General features: G+C 39.2%; 1 long non-coding RNA gene across 2 annotated transcripts in view; it reads left to right on the top strand.

The window, feature by feature from the left end:
* LOC135212643 (uncharacterized) overlaps positions 1 to 14445 on the top strand; it is a 43677-nt gene that overhangs the window by 28616 nt on the left and 616 nt on the right. The window lies entirely within an intron of this gene.

Here is a 14445-nt window from a genome sequence, read left to right as displayed (position 1 = left end):
TTGGTTTTTTATAACCATGATTCTTAATCATTTTGTTCTATTTTATGTTCATCTGCTTTGGGTAATAAATAGCATATTTTTGTATTTAATAGAGCTTATTAGCCTAGTGACAATGTTTTCAGAGAGAGGGTGCCTGTTACCAACAGGTAAGGGTTGTTATTTGTGTGGTTTTGTTAAGGGGGGTTTATACGAGAATATATATATATATATATATATATATATATATATATATATATATATATATATATATATATATATATGAGTATGTTACTATGTGTATATATACTATAATATATTGTATATATATATATATAATATATATATATATATATATATATATATATATATATTAAATATATATATATATATATGTGTGTGTGTGTGTGTGTTGTGTGTGTGTGTGTGTGTAGTATATATAATAAAATGTAGATGATAAAATAAATTTGCAGTTCAAGCGAAATGCCAAGTGATCTGCATGCAGTGATATCCAATCTGGCAACAACATAAATCTGGTTCTTGGAGAAAGCAAGCAAGGGCCACGACATTCCAGGGCGGGTTTTACTTCCTGGCGAATTTTCATTTCAAATAAATCTCTCCCGAGACAACAGAAATATTTTTGGCGAACTTCTCCAACGTTTGTTGCAGATTTTCTCAAGGAGGTTATTTCAGATAACGTTTTTGTGGGCGTCCATGAAAGAGTGCTTTCAGCTGTTTCTTATAACTTTTTTTACTTTATATTTATACTTTTTACTGCCTGAATTGTTATCTTGCTCTGAGTTTGGCCAAGAGGAAGATCATTAATTGCTACTCTGTGTTCATTATTATTATTATTATTATTGTTATTGTTATTATTATTATTATTATTATTATTATTATTATTATTATTATTATTGTTATTATTATTATTATCAAAATGTTAGATATTCAAATGCAACAAGTAATTTAATTTAAAACCAAACTTCTGTAATCAAGTAGAAGAAAAATTTTTATCGTATAAAGTGAAAATAATTCCAAACAAGTTAAAAATGAGTCGAAGTCTCTTCGGCGCAATCGAGTTTTCTATACAACTTGATGATGCTGTATGAAACTCTCAGCCACGTCCCATGAAACCCTCAGCCGTGGCCCAAGAAGCTTTCAGCTACAGCCCCGTGGTGGCCTGTGTTAATGGCCCATATAGCGGTGCCAGACGCACGATCATCGCTAACTTTAACCTTAAAATAGAAATAGCATGTCACTTAAATGGTAAAGAAATCCTCATTGGTACACCAAGTGTAGATATATTACGCTTACACCATTGTGGATGTTTTCGCCAATAATAATAATAATAATAATAATAAAGGCATATCACTAAAATGGTAAAGAAATCAACAATAGTATAAGTGTAGGTATAAGTTTTTAATATATATTTACAGTTACACCATTGTAGATTCTTCCCAAATAATAATGATATTAAGAATAATAATATGCTGGAAGTAAACCCTCTTTTAAACATGTTTTATTAAAAGTGATTGGTGCCTCAGCTGCTTTAATTTTATAAATGAGAAAACAATCATTAGAAAAATAGAGAAGTACCTTTATAAAATTAACGCAGCTGAGGCAGCAATCACTTTTAATAATAATAATAATAATAATAATAATAATAATAATAATAATAATAATAATGAATGGTAAATGAACTGGAAAGGGAAATGTCACACGACAACGAATTACACGAAGACGAACTGAGAGACGATGCCACAGAAAACGACAGGGAGGATGAGGTATCAAACAACGACACACGAAGAAACACCGACGAAGTAACAGAGAGGACGGAATGGGTAGAAAAGATTAGACAATGGATGGAGCCAGATACAGAGAGAACAAAGATCCCCTCCATGAAAGCCTACAACACCAAGAAATTAAGGGAGAAAACAAGTGATGTCAATGAAATAATGGGCATAATACAGACCACCAGTATCACAGAAACAAATAACTTGACATATGCAGGAGCAAGATTAGTAGCAGAACTGATGGGGGATTCGAACACCAACATCCAGCACAACCAACCCAACAGAAACCAAAACAGCAACCTCCTTGGAAAAGGCGCCTGGAGAAGCAAATCATGGTGATGAGATCTGACTTGAGTAAACTGAAAGAGATGGCAGAAAAAAGGCTAAGAAGCAAGAAAACAAGGGAGGAACTCAACGAGAAATACAAAGTACAAGAGAGGGGACTAAACAGCACCATAGAAGATGTAAAACAGAGGCTTAAGGCCAAAGCACATAAGATCAAAGGTACATGAACAGGAATAAGGGATACCAAACAGAACAAAACTATCGAAACCAACCAGAAAAGACTATACAGCCAACTAAGAGGGGAAGACAACCACCCAGAAATTCCTGAAGCCGAACCAAGTAAGACACTCTGGGAAAACATATGGAGCAATCCGGTATCACACAACAAACATGCAACATGGCTCCAGGAAGTCAAGGAAGAAGAAACAGGGAGAATAAAACAAAGATTCACAGACATCACGACAGACACAGTCAGCACCAACTAAAGAAAATGCCAAACTGGAAAGCCCCAGGTCCCGATGAAGTCCATGGATACTGGCTCAAAAACTTCAAGGCCCTACACCCACGAATAGCAGAACAACTCCAGCATTGTATCTCAAATCACCAAGCACCCAAATGGATGATCACAGGAAGAACATCCTTAGTACAAAAAGACAAGAGTAAGGGAATATAGCCAGTAACTACAGGCCTATCACCTGCCTACCAATAATGTGGAAGTTACTAACAGGTATCATCAGTGAAAGGCTATACAACTACCTAGAGGAGACAAACACCATCCCCCACCAACAGAAAGGCTGCAGAAGGAAGTGTAGGGGCACAAAAGACCAGCTCCTGATAGACAAAATGGTAATGAAGAACAGTAGGAGAAGGAAAACCAACCTAAGCATGGCATGGATAGACTATAAGAAAGCCTTCGACATGATACCACACACATGGCTAATAGAATGCCTGAAAATATATGGGGCAGAGGAAAATACCATCACCTTCCTCAAAAATACAATGCGCAACTGGAATACAATACTTACAAGCTCTGGAATAAGACTAGCAGAGGTTAATATCAGGAGAGGGATCTTCCAGGGCGACTCACTGTCCCCACTACTCTTCGTAGTAGCCATGATTCCCATGACAAAAGTACTACAGAAGATGGATGCCGGGTACCAACTCAAGAAAAGAGGCAACAGAATCAACCATCTGATGTTCATGGACGACATCAAGCTGTATGGTAAGAGCATCAAGGAAATAGATACCCTAATCCAGACTGTAAGGATTGTATCTGGGGACATCAGGATGGAGTTTGGAATAGAAAAATGCGCCTTAGTCAACATACAAAAAGGCAAAGTAACGAGAACTGAAGGGATAAAGCTACCAGATGGACAACATCAAACACATAGATGAGACAGGATACAAATACCTGGAATAATGGAAGGAGGAGATATAAAACACCAAGAGATGAAGGACACGATCAGGAAAGAATATATGCAGAGACTCAAGGCGATACTCAAGTCAAAACTCAACGCCGGAAATATGATAAAAGCCATAAACACATGGGCAGTGCCAGTAATCAGATACAGCGCAGGAATAGTGGGATGGACGAAGGCAGAACTCCGCAGCATAGATCAGAAAAACCAGGAAACATATGACAATACACAAAGCACTACACCCAAGAGCAAATACGGACAGACTATACATAACACGAAAGGAAGGAGGGAGAGGACTACTAAGTATAGAGGACTGCGTTAACATCGAAAACAGAGCACTGGGGCAATATCTAAAAACCAGTGAAGACGAGTGGCTAAAGAGTGCATGGGAAGAAGGACTAATAAAAGTAGACGAAGACCCAGAAATATACAGAGACAGGAGAAAGACAGAAAGAACAGAGGACTGGCACAACAAACCAATGCACGGACAATACATGAGACAGCCTAAAGTACTAGCCAGCGATGACAATTGGCAATGGCTACAGAGGGGAGAGCTAAAGAAGGAAACTGAAGGAATGATAACAGCGGCACAAGATCAGGCCCTAAGAACCAGATATGTTCAAAGAACGATAGACGGAAATAACATCTCTCCCATATGTAGGAAGTGCAATACGAAAAATGAAACCATAAACCACATTGCAAGTGAATGCCCGGCACTTGCAGAACCAGTACAAAAAGAGGCATGATTCAGTGGCAAAAGCCCTCCACTGGAGCCTGTGCAAGAAACATCAGCTACCTGCAGTAATAAGTGGTACGAGCACCAACCTGAAGGAGTGATAGAAAACGATCAGGCAAAGATCCTCTGGACTATGGTATCAGAACGGATAGGGTGATACGTGCAAACAGACCAGACGTGACGTTGATTGACAAAGTCAAGAAGAAAGTATCACTCATTGATGTCGCAATACCATGGGACACCAGAGATGAAGAGAAAGAGAGGGAAAAAATGGATAAGTATCAAGATCTGAAAATAGAAATAAGAAGGATATGCGATATGCCAGTGGAAATCGTACCCATAATCATAGGAGCACTAGGCACGATCCCAAGATCCCTGAAAAGGAATCTAGAAAAACTAGAGGCTGAAGTAGCTCCAGGACTCATGCAGAAGAGTGTGATCCTAGAAACGGCACAGAAAAAAAAATAGTAAGAAGAGTGATGGACTCCTAAGGAGGCAGGATGCAACCCGGAACCCCACACTATAAATACCACCCAGTCGAATTGGAGGACTGTGATAGAGCAAAAAAAAAAAAAAAAAAAAAAAAAAAAAAAAAAAATAATAATAATAATAATAATAATAATAATGCGAAGAAGACGCCAAATTGGAGACCTTAAAAATATCAGAAAACTTGAAAATAAGTTTTAAGTTCTCGTCATATCCATAATGTCTTATTATTAGCAGTTTGATGTTGCAAGTCTAATGAAATGCAGTTAACGGTAACGTTTATGTAATAAACGAGAGACCTAGTGAACCCTTGGATGGTTTCACTTGAAGCTTCTCAAATTTATCACCCTTAGGACCCCCTACTGGGTGGAATAATAATTAAGTAACTTAGTCATCAATATTCTTCTGGTCTGAGGCAAACCGGATAAATATGAAGCAAGAACATTTGAACATTCCATCATGAATAACAAGGTCGGTACTTGCACCTACTACCTGAGCGGAGTAACGAGCGAAAATGAAAATTATTTTTGTGAGTATGAAAAATATATTTGTAAATGCGCATTAAATCATCAAAAGGGGGAGGAGACTCGAATGTTTTTAATTATTACCAGAGCATAGGAATTGCCTTCCGGAGTCCTCTTTTATTCACAGAGAGAGAGAGAGAGAGAGAGATAGAGAGAGAGAGAGGTCCCGGGGCTGTAATCTCAGTTGTTGTTTTGACCTCTTTTGATCTTGTCCCTTCTATTTATATATTTATTTTATTTTTTACTTATTTATTTATTCATCTATTTAGCTATGGTGAATTTGTTTCTGCCAATATTTATGATGAATATATGACACAGGTATCATAGTTGTCACTCACAGACTGCAGTTTCTCATGTTAATTAGACCCACGTTAGTCCTACGGTATATTGAAGCTTTTAAGCATTTTAATTTTCGCTTACTCGGGGAGTAAGCCTACAAACTAGTTTGTTGTTGTTGTTGTTTTTGTTTGGGGGAGTAGGAAAGTCTGAAAAGGCCTGAAAAAGGTGTTTCGCGTTGAGTTAAAGATAAGTGATTTTTGGGATAGAGTTTTTTATTTTTGTGACTTGATTATTAGAATGAAAATGTCAAAAATGATGTGCATGTTAAACAGTACAGAAAAATCTTTCCTAATGAAATATAACGTATTTGCTTTACTTTTCTGTGGCGAAACAACGCTCTGTTTGACCGTAGATTTATAGCATGTACAACCGTAAGCTGGAGGCTGGATCACGCCTTGCACTCTCTTACTTCCCTTAATAAATGTATTGCAATTTTTGTATTTCTGCTTCCATCTGAAGACGTTTTCCCAGTCGGACTCACTGGGTATGTATCATTATGGTCTACCAGTAGGGGTTGTACAGCTTGGCTTATATCAATAATAACATTAGTCATCATCATCATTATTGACACAAAGATCCTAAGTAAAATTCCTTGTTTCTCATCTTAAATATGTCTGGGTCTTTTATTTACTTATTTATTTATTTATTTTGTATGTGTGTGTGTGTGTGTGTGAGTGTGTGTGCCCGCAGGAGCCCTGTGATAATATATTCTCCGTAGGGTGGGGTTGGGAGGGACGGTGCCATCAGTGCCTCACGTTGTGTACTGTAGGCATTACTTAAAGTTCTCCGCAGCGTCCCCTAGGGCATAGGCCACTAGTTACAACCCTTTCCATTCCTTTACCTCTGTTCTCATTCTCTTTCTCATTCCTGTACCTCTGTTCTCATTCTCTTTCTTCCATCTTACTTTCCACCCTCTCCTAACAATTGTTTCATAGTGCAACAGCTTTGTGGTTTTCCTCCTGTTATATCTTTTAGACCTTTTTACTCTCAATTTCCCTTTCAGTGCCTAATGACCTCACGAGTCCCAGCACTTTGGCTTTGGCCTTTTCAAATACCATCCCAGTCCATTCCCATGATGATATTATTATTTCAGTAGATGAAACCTATTCCGATGGAACAAGCAAACCAAAGGGGCAATTGACTTCAAATTCAAGCTTCCAAAGAATGTTGCTTTCAGTCTCTTGCCGCAGACCCCACACTGCAGCAGTCATTGATCATGATACAGTGCCAGCGATTTTTCATCTCTCTGGGGGGATGCGAATTTGCAACATTTGAGTAGCATTATAGTTCCTCGTTGGACGAGTGGTTTACGTGCTCGCCCACCGATTCGATAGACGCGAGTTCGGCTCCTCGCTCTGCCAACGTGGAATCAGAGGAATGTATTTTTGGTGATTAGAAATTAATTTCTCGATATAATGTGGTTCGGATCCCACAATAAGCTGTAGGTCCTGTTGCTAGGTAACCAACTGGTTCCTAGCCACGTGAAAATATCTATTCCTCTGGGGCAGCCCTAGGAGAGCTGTTAATCAGCTTAGTAGTCTTGGTAAACTACGATGTACTTAAATTTTGAGTAGGATTCCACAACTCTATTGTAGATTCACATCAACCGTGCATTTGATGTCTAGGCCAGTCCCTTACGATGCTCCTGATTGGCTGTTGATAAGCCAGTCACAGTGCTGGAAACTCTCAGTCTCTCGAGAGAGTTCACGGGTAGGATCTATGTTTCACCTCTCCTATACGTCTTTCAGGAGAGTTGGAACATACATCATGCCTATGTGAACTCTCGAGAGAGACCAAGTTTCCAGCCTTGTGATTGGCTTATCAACAGTCAATCAGGAGCGTCGTAAGGGACTGGCCTAGAAATCAAATGCACGGTTGATGTGAATCTACTATAGAGTTGTGGAATGATACTCAAAATTTAAGTACATTGTAGTTTACCCAGACTACTAAGCTGATTAACAGCTCTCCTAGGGCTGGCCTGGAGGATTAGATATTTTCACGTGGCTAGGAACCAGTTGGTTACCTAGCAACGGGACCTACAGCTTATTGTGGGATCTGAACCACATTATATCGAGAAATTAATTTCTAATCACCAGAAATACATTCCCACATTGGCAGAGCGGGAAGTTGAACTCACGTCTATCGAATCGGTAGGCCTAGACATCAAATGCACGGTTGATGTGAATCTACTATAGCCACTATAATAACGTACTACAGCTTGATTGAAAAATACACTCAATCTTTTTTTTTTTTTTTTTTTTTTTTTTTTTTTTGTAGTGGTTTCCCCACCGTCTTCCCCCTCCTAATACACTCTAGCGAAAGACTCCTGGTTATAATGTCTCCATAGGCGTCGTCGGAGTTCGCCTGAGAAAATGGGAAACATTAGTTTCCCCTGACGTGCCGGGATGGATGGATCTCCGAGATCGGCGGAGCTCATATTGTGTACGTACGTTGCCTTGGTGTGATTTATGGACGCGTGTTTACCCTGAGATGTAATAGTATAGGAACACCTTTTTTTTATTATTGTTATTGTTATTTTATTTTATTATTTTTTTTTTGAGTGTACGGAAAATAAGGTATATAATAGCTGATACCTTTATTATCGTTTTTATTATGTTATCAGTACGTTAGGGGCTCTTTTGAGTGGCCAGAAGAAAGGTAGATGCATTAGCTGATATTTTTATTATTAAATAGTGTAAGAATTTTTTTTTTTTTTTTTTTTTTGAGGAGCCAAAGGAAAGGTTAGATGTAATAGCTGATAGTTGTATCATTACCATTTTTATTATTAATTGTTTAAGAGCTTTTTTTTTCTTTCTTTCTTTCTTTTTTCTAAGGGGCCAAGGGATCGGCAGATTTATTATTATTATTATTATTATTATTATTATTATTATTATTATTATTATTATTATTATTATTATTCAGAAGGTGAACCCTATTCATAGGGAACAAGCCTACAGGGGTTATTGAATTCAAATTCAAGCTTCCGAAGAAGCGCCTCAGTGGTTGGTATGGTCTTAGCCTGCCACCTCGGTGGCCGCGAGTTCGATTCTCGGGCATTCTATTGAGGTGTTGGAGATGTGTATATCTGGTGATAGAAATTCACTCTCGACGTGGTTCGGAAGTCACGTAAAGCCGTTGGTCCCGTTGCTGAATAACCACTGGTTCCATGCACCGTGAAAACACCATACAAACAAAAGCTTCGAAGATAGTAACTGAAGGTAGTGGAAAGTACATTTACATTTATTTATTAACAAAGTAATAATAAATAAATAAAAACGTAAGTGGAATATTAAAAGACAAGTTGAATTGTTTTAAGATACACATGCAGCATTTCATATCTTGCCAAGTCATGCCTCTTTCTTCACCCATTTTCTGTTTCCTTCACCCATTTTCTGTCACTCCATGTACACCGAACTATACTTTACTTCAGCCTAGCCTTAACAAGTTGCAGAATTCAACCGCTGCAGCATTTGCACGCAACACTTCCAGCACCTCGCCTGTTGCTCAGGTATGGCAAAGTAGACCAAAACTCTCCCAAGGGGATTAAGGGGGCCGGAAGGGGGAGGGGGAGGGGGGGGGGGGGCGGGGGGGGGGGGGGGCGGCGGCGGCACAGTCTCACCGCCGTGACACCGCGACCGAATTTGAGAACATTTTTTTACTGACTCGATTTGTAATGTTGTTATTAGGAATTTCATATGGATGGTGTTTAGAGGAGGAGGAGGAGGAGGGAAGAGAATAAAGAAATTCAAGAAGTACAGAAAGAAAATGGTGAAGTTGGTAGTTAGGAATGTTATATAGATGGTGCTTAGGTGAGACAGAAGAGGAGGAGGAGGACGACGACGACGAGGAGGAAGAAGAATATTTTGAAGAGGGGGAGTAAGGGGAAGAGGAGGGGGACTAGGAAACTATAGAACAGGTTGAGTAAGAGGAAGAGAAAGTTGTGGGTTGGGGGGCGAGGGGAGGAATAAGGAAATTCAAGAATAGAAAGAAAATAATGAAGAGTTGGAGGTGGAGGAAACGAAGCATGATGAATTGAATGAGGGGGAAGGTGATGAAGGGGAGATGAAGAGGGGAAAAAGAGAGGAGATAGAAAAGTAAACAAAACAGAAAAAGAGAAGAAGGGAAATAGGAATAGGAGGCTACGGCGTGGACGGAAATTGGAAAAGCTGATGAAGGGTTCCTTTTGATCCTTATGGGTCAAAGGATCGACCTCACGTGAAAAACCAAATACTTTTTTTTTTTTATCATGAATCGTTTTTTGGCCGAATATCACCTCTGGTTTTTCAAGTGAGAGGAAAAAAAACAGTTTTATACTTTCTCTCCCTCAAAGGGGTATATGCTGCAAATGTTTTGGAGGTTTTTTCTTTCAAGTTTTTTCCCTTGATCAGAATTAATAGAGGATTTGTTATGGGTATGTCAATATTATTCACATCATCTTGGCATAATTTATTCTAAAATCTGCATTAACGATTCAGTAGATGAAACCTATTCATATGGAACGAGGCGCCTCAGTCTTGACCTGCCACCTCGGTGGCCGCGAGTTCGATTCTCGGACATTCTGTTGAGGTGTTGGAGATGTATATTTCTGGTGATAGAAGTTCACTCTCGACGTGGTTCGGAAGTAACCACTGGTTCCATGCAACGTTAAAACACCACACAAACAAGCAAACAAACATATGGAATGAGCTTCCTAAGAATATGGTGTTCAGTAGGAAGAAGCAAGAGAAAGTAAAGGGAAACGCAGAAAAAAAATAGATTAATAACTAGACCAACAGATAAAAATGCGCTCCCGTATTATGAAGTACGTCCTTGCATTAAAACTTCTCCGGACGTGGAGGAGGTCCCCCTCTTCAGGAGGTAACTTTCTCTTGCGGGAAAATTTTGACAATAAGATACACACACTCAGGGCTTTTACGAAGCTTTCAAAAGAGACTGAAAATGGAAGACCTACTAAGTTCTTTCTGGACCGAATTTCAGGGCGGAGATGTGACCGGAATTTTTTTTTTTTTTTTCCGTTAACAAATAACGCTAACGTACGTATAGTATACTGGTGCGTGCATGCGAATTTAAGGAAAAGGTACATTGTCTGATTAACACACACACACACACGCACGCATATATCTATATCTATCTATTCTATCTATATATATATATATATATATATATATATATATATATATATATATATATATATATATGTGTGTGTGTGTGTGTGTGTGTGAGTGTGGACAGTATGTATATCGACATCAAGCCTTTCCTTTGACAGTGGTGGTTATATATATATATATATATATATATATATATATATATATATATATATATATATATATATATAGATAGATAGATAGGGGTGTCTCCAGAGGAAAAGCAACGCAACATTGGCTACCACGTTAGTTGCCTCTTAAAACAACACAGAAAGCTCATCAGCAACGTACATAACCCACATCATGTACTGCACCATTAACACAACCTCTATCCCGCAGGCATTCTCTTGCATCCGGAGTATTGATAGTTTTCCTTTCCATTAAAACTTCCACCTTGTCTGTCCAGCCATTTCTTGATCTTCCCATTTTCCTGCATCCAGACTTATGGTATTTTTATAAGATTTTTAGCTTATCGTCTTCCATTTGGTCCGTATGACCAGACCATCTCAGAATACTTTGTATATCCGCTTGTCACACCTTTTCAGTTGTTTTTGCACAACAAATACAACGTGAATATTACATATCAGCAGAGGCAACCATTGTTATTTCATTGCTATTCCCCATCCACTCTTCACTTCCATAAAGGAGAGTTGGCTCAACATCTTGGCTTCCATAAACTCTTCCCAGTCTTTTGCACGCACCTTGATACAGTAAAGGAGAGTTGGCTCAACATCTTGAATTCCATAGACTCTAACCAGTCTTTTTACTTCTCTCAGGTATATTAATGTGTTCGTAGCTCCATCTTCAAGGTTTCCTTTTACCTTCACCTCATTTTTTCTTCCCAACTTTCTTTTCGGCCGAACATTTTCCAAGTGGTCCCCTGGTTTTTGCCGATCTTCTTCACTGTCCCCAAAATATAAAAAAAAAATGCACACGCACGCACGCACATATATATATATATATATATATATATATATATATATATATATATATATATATAGATATATATGTATACAAAAATACTCTGCATACTTTTGCGCATGAATATTAACCTTTTTTTGCTCAAAATCCAAAGGCAATTGCAGTGAAAAGACGCGACCCACTTTCTCCATTTATTTCGCCTTGCATTTTTACATTTGAAAAGTAAGAGAGATGTACGAGATACCTCACGAAGTAAGATTCGCTCTCCATTCCCCCACTTTCAGATCTGGAGAGAGAGAGAGAGAGTGTCCATTCCCCACTCTCAGATCTTGAGCGAAATGCTCTGTGAATTTTTAGAGCCTTTCTGGAATGGGAATGCAGATAAGGATTGCGAGATTAATCATGGAATTATTCCCCCCCCCCTCTCCCACCTCTTTTATTTTCATCCTCTTCGGTGTTCTTCCCCTCCACCTCCCCCCCCCCCTTTTTTTTAACTTTCTTCATCCTTCGTTTATTTAGTGTCGTTACCATTTTCAGATGTAAACTTTCTGGTGCTTTCTTGTCTCCCCTCTCTCCTCTTCATTATCCCGTCTTGCATCTCCTACTTTCGTATTTCTTGTGTTATCTGATTTTTCTATCTGTTTCTTCATTGAATACCGCTGTTCTTTTCATATTTGAGTTTTTTTTCTGATGTTTGAAATTATTCTCGCATTTCTCCAAGTCTCTTGATATTTGAATTGATGTCCAGGTCTTGTTTGTATCTCGTACTGCTCCTGTGTGGATTGAAAATACCTTTTTAGTTTTCTGTAAAAGAAAACTATTCAGTTGACTATTTGTCGGTCCGTCCGCACTTTTTCTGTCCGCCCTCAGATCTTAAAAGCTACTGAGGCTAGAAAGCTACAAATTGGTATATATTGTTCATCCACCCTCCAGTCATCAAGCATACCAAATTGCAACTGTAGCCGCAGTAGTTTTTATTTCATTTAACGTTAATGTTAGCTATTTTTTCAACGGTATGGTATTGTGCTGTCTTGTAGCTAAGTAAATTTCCTTTTATATTACTATTTTGACCTACCGTATTATCGTGATTATGAACATGATAAAGATTCCTTGGAGAGGCCAATTTCTTAAACGCTTTTCATCAATTCGTCTTGGTTATCTGTACATGTAACCGTTATGTTCCACATTGCGCGAGTGGATTTCGCGCACGGCTACCAGTCCGGTGGTCCGAAGTTCGATCCTCGGCTCGGCCAACGCTGAACCAGAGGAATTTATTTCTGGTGATAGAAATTCATTTCTCGATATAATGTGGTTCATATCCAACAATAAGCTGTAAGTCCCATTGCTAGGTAACCAATTGGTTCCTAGACACGTAAAAATATCTAATCCTTCGGGCCAGCCCTAGGAGAGCTGTTAATCAGCTCAGTGGTCTGGTAGAACTAAGATATACTTACTTTTACATGTAACCGTTTTTTATGTACGAGTCATTTCTCCCAACACAATTAGTGCTTAAATTTTCGTCATGGAGCAATTTCGCTTTCATTTTGCTAGGTTCATAGAAAGACTAATACGCATTGTTCAAAAGGAAAAATTACAAGGGCCTTAAAAAAAACCATCGGAAGGAAACGGGGTCCATAAGTTGCCCATAGGTAGAAACGGGAAGGGGACATGAGTCGCTTGGGTTCCGGCTGAAAAAAAAAAAACAAACCAACAATTGCTTTCGCATATATTCGGTCGATGATCGGATTCAGTCGGTACCACGTTCACCCTTTCAGTTTGTGAGTCAAGGATGAAACCAGTGGGAAGACGACATCCATATCTGCTAGCCAGTTCATATACCTGCAAGCATTGCTCTTCAGTAGCCTGCTAACCTCCCTGCACACACTGCGCCACTCACCTGAGCCTTTCAAACGTTTACTGGTTATTTTACGCCAGCTAACGCCTTTTTCACAGCCTCCCTCATTACCTCTTAACGCTTAAGAACTGTATAATGTAGATAGATAGATCGATAGATAGATAAGTAGGTAGGTAGGTCACTTTATTGACCACAGACCTCAGCGCAATGATGTTTACATTAAAGTCATTTGGTCCAAAATACAATAACTTGAAACACAGAGCTGTGCGACAGTACGTGCAATTCTCTACCAATACTAATGCAAGCAGTTGTGCAAATAGTACAGAAAACAACGAGCGCTTTCATTCGAAATCCTCCTCCGGTTGTTTAGGTAGTTTAAATTCAAGGTTTTTGGGAAAGTCCGGGTGACACTTCAGGGACGTCTTCTAACAACTTCTATCCTTTCCTTCAACTGGAATGACATTGAAGGCAAAGGTTGAAGGTGTCTTTCAACTGCATCGCACTCAACCGCGAAATGAACTGATCGCCGATTGGCCTAAGAGGGCGGCCGTCCCGATGTGACCAATTGGCAGGAGAGAAAATGTTTGTTAGTTTAGTGCGCTCAGCGGAACAAGTTTATCGCGCGATTTCCTGGCCAGACCTCAAAGGCTGGGAAGCCGCTATCGCTTGGGACCGCCGAGGATAATTACTCAATTAGAGGTTGGCAAAATTGGGGTTTCGAGTTGCACACCTCTGAGCTCTGTCAAGTACGAAATGATGTCATGGCTCCGAGGCACGACTCTTAGGAGAGCAGTTGTTAAACGAACCGACCTAGCTCTCTCTCTCTCTCTCTCTCTCTCTCTCTCTCTCTCTCTCTCTCTCTCTCTCTCTCTCAAAGGCGTATTTATTGGTATTATCAGCTTGCATCGAGTGTTTAATTCTCTCTCTCTCTCTCTCTCTCTTTCTCTCTCTCTCTCTCAGGGAAGGGA

This window comes from Macrobrachium nipponense, chromosome 19 (genome assembly GCF_015104395.2).
Source record: "Macrobrachium nipponense isolate FS-2020 chromosome 19, ASM1510439v2, whole genome shotgun sequence".
NCBI lineage: Eukaryota > Metazoa > Arthropoda > Malacostraca > Decapoda > Palaemonidae > Macrobrachium > Macrobrachium nipponense.
The sequence above is the reverse complement of the archived record's forward strand: the minus strand, read 5'-3'. Positions and strand labels throughout refer to the sequence as shown.